At 36.6% G+C, this 6,000-nt stretch overlaps 1 long non-coding RNA gene across 1 annotated transcript in view; it reads left to right on the top strand.

Annotated features, from left to right (window-relative positions):
• The first annotated feature begins 715 nt into the window (after positions 1 to 715).
• Positions 716 to 6,000, top strand: part of LOC129241516 (uncharacterized) — a 28,037-nt gene continuing 22,752 nt past the window's right edge. The window contains exons 1-2 of the long non-coding RNA XR_008582140.1: positions 716 to 1,755; positions 1,841 to 2,752. This is a non-coding gene — a long non-coding RNA (uncharacterized LOC129241516). The remainder of the gene's footprint in view (positions 1,756 to 1,840; positions 2,753 to 6,000) is intronic.

Raw genomic sequence — 6,000 nt, 5'->3', positions numbered from 1 at the left:
GGAGTTCTGACCTTGCGCGCTACGAGACGCGAACACTTACAATCAGACGGAAAGCGACTGTGAGTAACAACAGAACGTATAAGTCACGTCAAGACGCAACGCCAAGAGGCAGCAAGGCAGATAGGCAGCAAGGCAGAAAGGCAGCAAGGCAGCGGCTAGCTAGCCAGCTGTGCTGTTGAATATACACACAATGGTAGTGGTTAGTGGTGTGCTGTGAGGATCGAGTGCCTTGGCTGTTGGTAGATAGATGGTGTACTGCGGCGGTTTGAGCGAATTACTCGGCCGTTCAGTTGGTTGGATGGTCGGTTGCCTGCCTGACGCGCTGTGCAGTGGTGGTATTGTGCGATGTTGTGTAGTTGGAAGTGAACAAAGTGCTGAATCGGCTGCGCATTAGTTTGAATAATTAGCGCAAAATGAATTCAATTACAACAACAATAACAACAAAACAAAAAAACAATATCCAAGAATGATATATAAAGTTTTAGTACTCTTTGTAAATCCAACATCTCAAGAATGAAAACAAAAAAAAAAATTAATTAAAAAAATATATTAAATCTATATTTTCAAACTGTTACAAGAACTCTAAAAATATGCCAACATACAAGAAACATTTCACTGAAAAAGTGATTTTCTAAATGAGAATGTGCAATAAAAAAAGTAAATAAAAACGAATATAATTAACAAAAAAAAAATCAGAAAAAAACAAAAAAAAAAAAAATTTTGCGAACTACGCAGTAACCCAGTCAGCTACGACGCGGCAGCGGAGCAAACAGACGCGCAACTGGGTCTTCATAATATCAGCATTGCTGGGCAGAAAGACCGTGATCGCAGCGACGGTGATAGAGCGCCGCTCATAATAAATAAAAGTCAGGCTTGAGCCCCCTAGCGCCTTTCAACGCAGCTCGTCGCTTGTCGCTCGTCTACTGCTGTTATTGCGGATACTGTTGATTGAGTGAAGTGAAGTGGAGGAAGTGTCAGCGCGGCGGTCGTCGTTAGTTTTGGTATGCGGGAGCTCGGGAACTATGCGATCAGTGTGCCGAATTGTTGGTCGTTCTTGCCGAACGCCGTCGGTTGACGAATGCGGCGATACAACCAGTGCGATCGCCACGAAGAAGAAGAACGAGTGCTGTCGTCAATACGACAATTGTCGTTGATGCTGTTGTTGTTGTTGTTGTCGCCATCGTCGTCGTTGGCGTTGGCGTTGACGACAGCGACGACTTTATAGCGCCACTTGCGCCACTTGAACAATTAATTTAGGGCAAAAGCAACAACAATAACAACTGAAACAACAACAATAACGACAACTACAACAACTACATTCGTAACAACAATAAAATAGGCTAAGACAATGAAGTGTAAATGTGAACTTTGAAGCAAATGATTTTTCTATACACTTTTAAGAGGCTTGCCGTAGGCGAAACAGAACAGTGGGGCGGCCACATACGCTCCGCTCATAGCCACATCTATGCTTAGATTAATATACGCACGTATGTATATATGTGTTATATAGCTGTATGAATACATATGCATGCACATATGTATGTACATACATACCGACATCAATGACAATCGAAAATTGGCACACTGACGACATTTTTTAATGCAAGATGGCGCCGCTCAGTAGCAACAAATCTAAACTAAAGTGATCAGCTTAATTTTCATATTTACGAGTACATAAAATTTACGAACATATCTACAAATGACTACACGTGTGTGCATGTACATACATACACATGTGTGTAGTTATTAACGTAGGTATGTATAATCTCGAACATCACCTTGGATTGTGTTAGTTACTTTGCGCGTACGTTGATATGATCTTTCTTTCTTTTATTACCAGCCGATCTATTAGCCAAACTCAATATGGTACTAATGTAGTCAAAGCTCTGACCAATCAGAACATACAACATATGTATGTACATGGGTTGACATCTGAAAGTGCTTATATACATACATGCATACCATATCTATGTACATACAAACACATATGAGCTGGTCTACATGGAAGTGTAATCTAAAGGCAATAGAAATACGCAAAACAGGAACTAGTAACAAATGAAACTAGTTGCCGACTAGTTACATATATTGTACAAATGCTACTAGTTTCATTCAATCTGGTTGCAAACTAGTTAATAAAGATGTATGCAGCTTGTAAATATTTTGAAGTAGAAGCACGAGTGCAAAAGCAAGCTCAAATGCAACAATAACAAGCAAGCAGAAACAAAACAAAATGAAACAAGCAACAATAAAATTGTACAAATAAGAATTAAACGAAAATGTAGAATTAAAAAACCCGCCGTCAGCGAGAGCAGCAGAAAATCGAAGCGCCATCAGCGCTCTGCAAATGAAATGGAAATTAAATTTGAAAAGCTCCATAAGCAGTGGCACAACAACAGCACCAACGAAAACACTTCCGTCACAGTAAACACAAGCAGACAAAACTAAAACAGACTTTGCACCATTTTTCAATGGCACGAGCGCCGAGAACATTGAACTATTTTTCACTTTATTACGACACGATTATTTTTATGGAAAGTGTTGGACTGTATCGTTAAATGCGGCCCGACAATCTACTCGAAACGAAGAGCGGCTGGCTGGTGAAAATCAATCCACAATCTTCAACCCGCAAGCAACAGGCATAGGCAGGCGCAGGCAACATACAGTAACGCAGTAACTAGCAATGTTTTGTTTTTGGAACGCTTTGAAATGCTGTCATTGCATGGCTTAGTGATAAGCGGCGAGGTGAAGTGAGGTGAGTGTAAGGCGCTATGGCGCACATATGTATGCATGTATTAAAAATTATACATATACTCGTATTTATATACTGAAAATTAAAAAAAAAACAAAAAAATGGCGCTCATATGTATGTATGTTCATATGTATGCTAGCGCGTGTATGTATAAATGGACCAAACGTTTGGTGTTCGTAAAACACTCAATGCTGATATAGTAAAGCGTCGTACATCGGGATGTCGCAGATAACTGAAGATAGGACGGTTTTGGTGGTGAAGATTAGGGTGGAGTGAGGTGGTTTTAGTGATAATGGCGTTGGTGACAAAAATTACTTCGCTGAGTTGCGTGAGCGTTTGATATCTGATAAAAATGCGTGAGCAACTCTTTTAGTTATATAATAACGGAGTGTTACAAAAACAGATTTGGAATGACTTTGAAAAATTAAATACATGTACATAAGCACACATGCACGCACACATGCATATGTATGTAAATATGTATGCTACGTGTATGTTAACTGTGAATAAGCACTTAACATACACACGCACGCACATTCATACACTGCTGTCAAAAAATTCGGCAGTTCAATGTACTCCAATGTACATAGCTCTCAATTTCAAACTGTTGTAAAGCGAATCCAGCTACTAACTGAGGAAGTTGGGTTCACGGTTTAGTATAGGTACATAGAGTGGGTTACGATGCACTTCAACGTAAATGTGAATTTTTAGCTGCAAATATATTCAAGCTGGTGCATTTTTTAGGTGAGTTAGAGTGGTTTGTTATTGCACCATAATGAACTAGTTTTGCGTTGACCTTGAGGTAGTCACTATATGTTGGATGCAGTTAATGAACCTACTTTAATCAGCTCCTCTACGAATTGGGGGATTTCCCTATAACAAATTCTAAGAAGTATACCAACACAGGCATCACTTTTTGCACTCAGCAACATAAAGCACGTCCTACAAGAGAACATGTCGCATGGGCATGTGAGTAAAGCAAAGAAGCGCAAAACAAAGCCCAAGAATGATAGAAAGAAGATTGCGCCCATCAGAGAGCGCGTGACGTCACGTTTTTCCGAGTTGTGCAGTATTGCCAACCATTTGCTCTTCGCAATAAATTTAGTGCTTTTTAATACCGAAAATGCGAAGTTGAAGTTTCATGTTTGTTTCTTTTTTTTAATTTAAAGCTATCGAAACCTTATGTTAAGAAAAAACTGTATTAATATACTAAAAAAGGTTAAAAAAGGCCACTCTGAGAGGATTTTAGTGCTAATGAAAATTAGTTGAATCTTATAAAATTTGATATTTTGAAAGTGTGAATTTAATTTTTTGCTCCTTTTAAGGTTATGCAAGAATATTAAATGTCCCTCTCTCAACTCTTCTTAAGATTGAAACCCTTTTTACACGTTTCAAAAGGCGTTTGAATTTATTGAATGCGGATTAAAAGTATAGCGGTGTAATCGTTTCTTCCGGCCAGCAATCCTTAGTGGGGCATAGGGCATCAAGAGGTGTATTCTTTGTAGAAATAAGCCACAAAGTACCAGAAAATACTAAAGAAACCATGCTGACAATTTTACAAAAAGAGCTTCTTATCTTGTTACTTGTTACATAACGTCAAATAAGTCATTCCCTTAACAAAAGAGTCTCGTTTAACAAAAAAAAAAAAAAAAAAAAAAGCGCATAAATTAAATTGTGCATAAGCATAACACATTAATTAAAAAAACCGCACATTCTGAAGACAATTTGTCACGCATGCAAAGTTTTTTAAGTGATTCAATAAAAATTTGGTGTTTTATTTTATTTAAATGGGATTTTTAGTGCGTTTTTATATCCAAAGCTAGGCAGCACTGCAGTAGCGATAGAGAGATTTGACTGCCGAAAGCAGAAGAACACCAACAACACCTGCAATCGCGAGCAATGCCACCAGATGTTAAAAAAAGTAAAGCTTAATAAAACTGAATGAATTATTGAACTAATTATTAAAAAATGTATATTTTACAAAATTATAAACATTACATTTTAATTAGAACAGGCTAGAAAATGGCATGTAGAATGTCATGAAGAAAGAACTAAAACTCCGAGACTATATAACAAAACAAACAAAATGCTATATCAAGTTACGAAAATGGTAATCTGGCCATACTGGAGCTAAAATCACGTAATTCGTTGACAAATTTGCTGAGAGCAAAGTAACGGGACCACGATAGGCGCCATCTCATTATTATTTCCATCATGAACAAACCCATTATAGAGAAGTGCCGCTTACTTAACTGAGAGTAAGTAAGTGACAGAGTTACCTTTCTGATAAATTTTTGCTAAAATATATGTCGCTCATTTACTTCAATAGTGGCATAATTCAAATCCAAAAAAAAAAAAAAAAAAAAATAAGTATTCAGAAATGACTATGAGCTCTTATTTTATGCTGTGTAAAAAATGCATGGCAATATCTTAAGAGTACCTCAATAGATGTAAATAAGTATTTACTTTTAGACAGGAAGGCATAGTAAATTGAAAAGTTCGAAGCCGTTTTCCTCGACATTTGGTGCTTTGAGTTATGGAACTATTGAAGTAAACGCGCGATATTAATTGGAATGCTGTCTTAATTTTTGCAGAAAGAGATAGTTATTGTATTCTTTGCAAATCTCCGAATTTGGACGCAGTTCAAGAGATTCTGTAGGCGTAAATTTTCTGGTTAGTTATTAAATGCAAACCTTAGTTTTCTATTATAAAAAATTTCTAATTCGGTATCTTTTTATACGATATAAGTCGGCATAAGAAATTTGGCTGTTACTGCCGACTTATGCATACTTAAATTTCCAACAATTATATATTATTAAAAAAATTAAATATTTTAATGCAGTGTTGAAACTGCATATGAAATCGGAATATGATTTTAAAGTTCCAGCGAGCGCTGCTATACATTTTTTTAATGCATCCATCTGAGATACGCTTCCATTTCTCAACAGGTTTTTGTTGAAGTAAATGACTTAAGTCGACTTAAATTATTTTTTATTCAAATTCCGTAAAATAAATTGCAAATAAATTAAAAGGTAATCGGATCTTATAAACCTCATTAGGCTTATGCTACATACCTTCCTTATATGACTCAAGCATATTAACACTAACGTTCTACAGCATAAAAACCACATCCAAAAGTTCAATCGGTATCTTTCACTCACTTACTTTAAGTAATCAAATAGCAGAAAAATATAAAAAAGTAAAATTCTGCTCGACTGAAATTTCGTTAACTATTTCATGGTGAGCCAGAT

Source organism: Anastrepha obliqua, chromosome 3 (assembly GCF_027943255.1).
Source record: "Anastrepha obliqua isolate idAnaObli1 chromosome 3, idAnaObli1_1.0, whole genome shotgun sequence".
NCBI classification, from domain to species: Eukaryota; Metazoa; Arthropoda; class Insecta; order Diptera; family Tephritidae; genus Anastrepha; species Anastrepha obliqua.
This window is presented reverse-complemented; position numbering and strand designations above follow the sequence as displayed.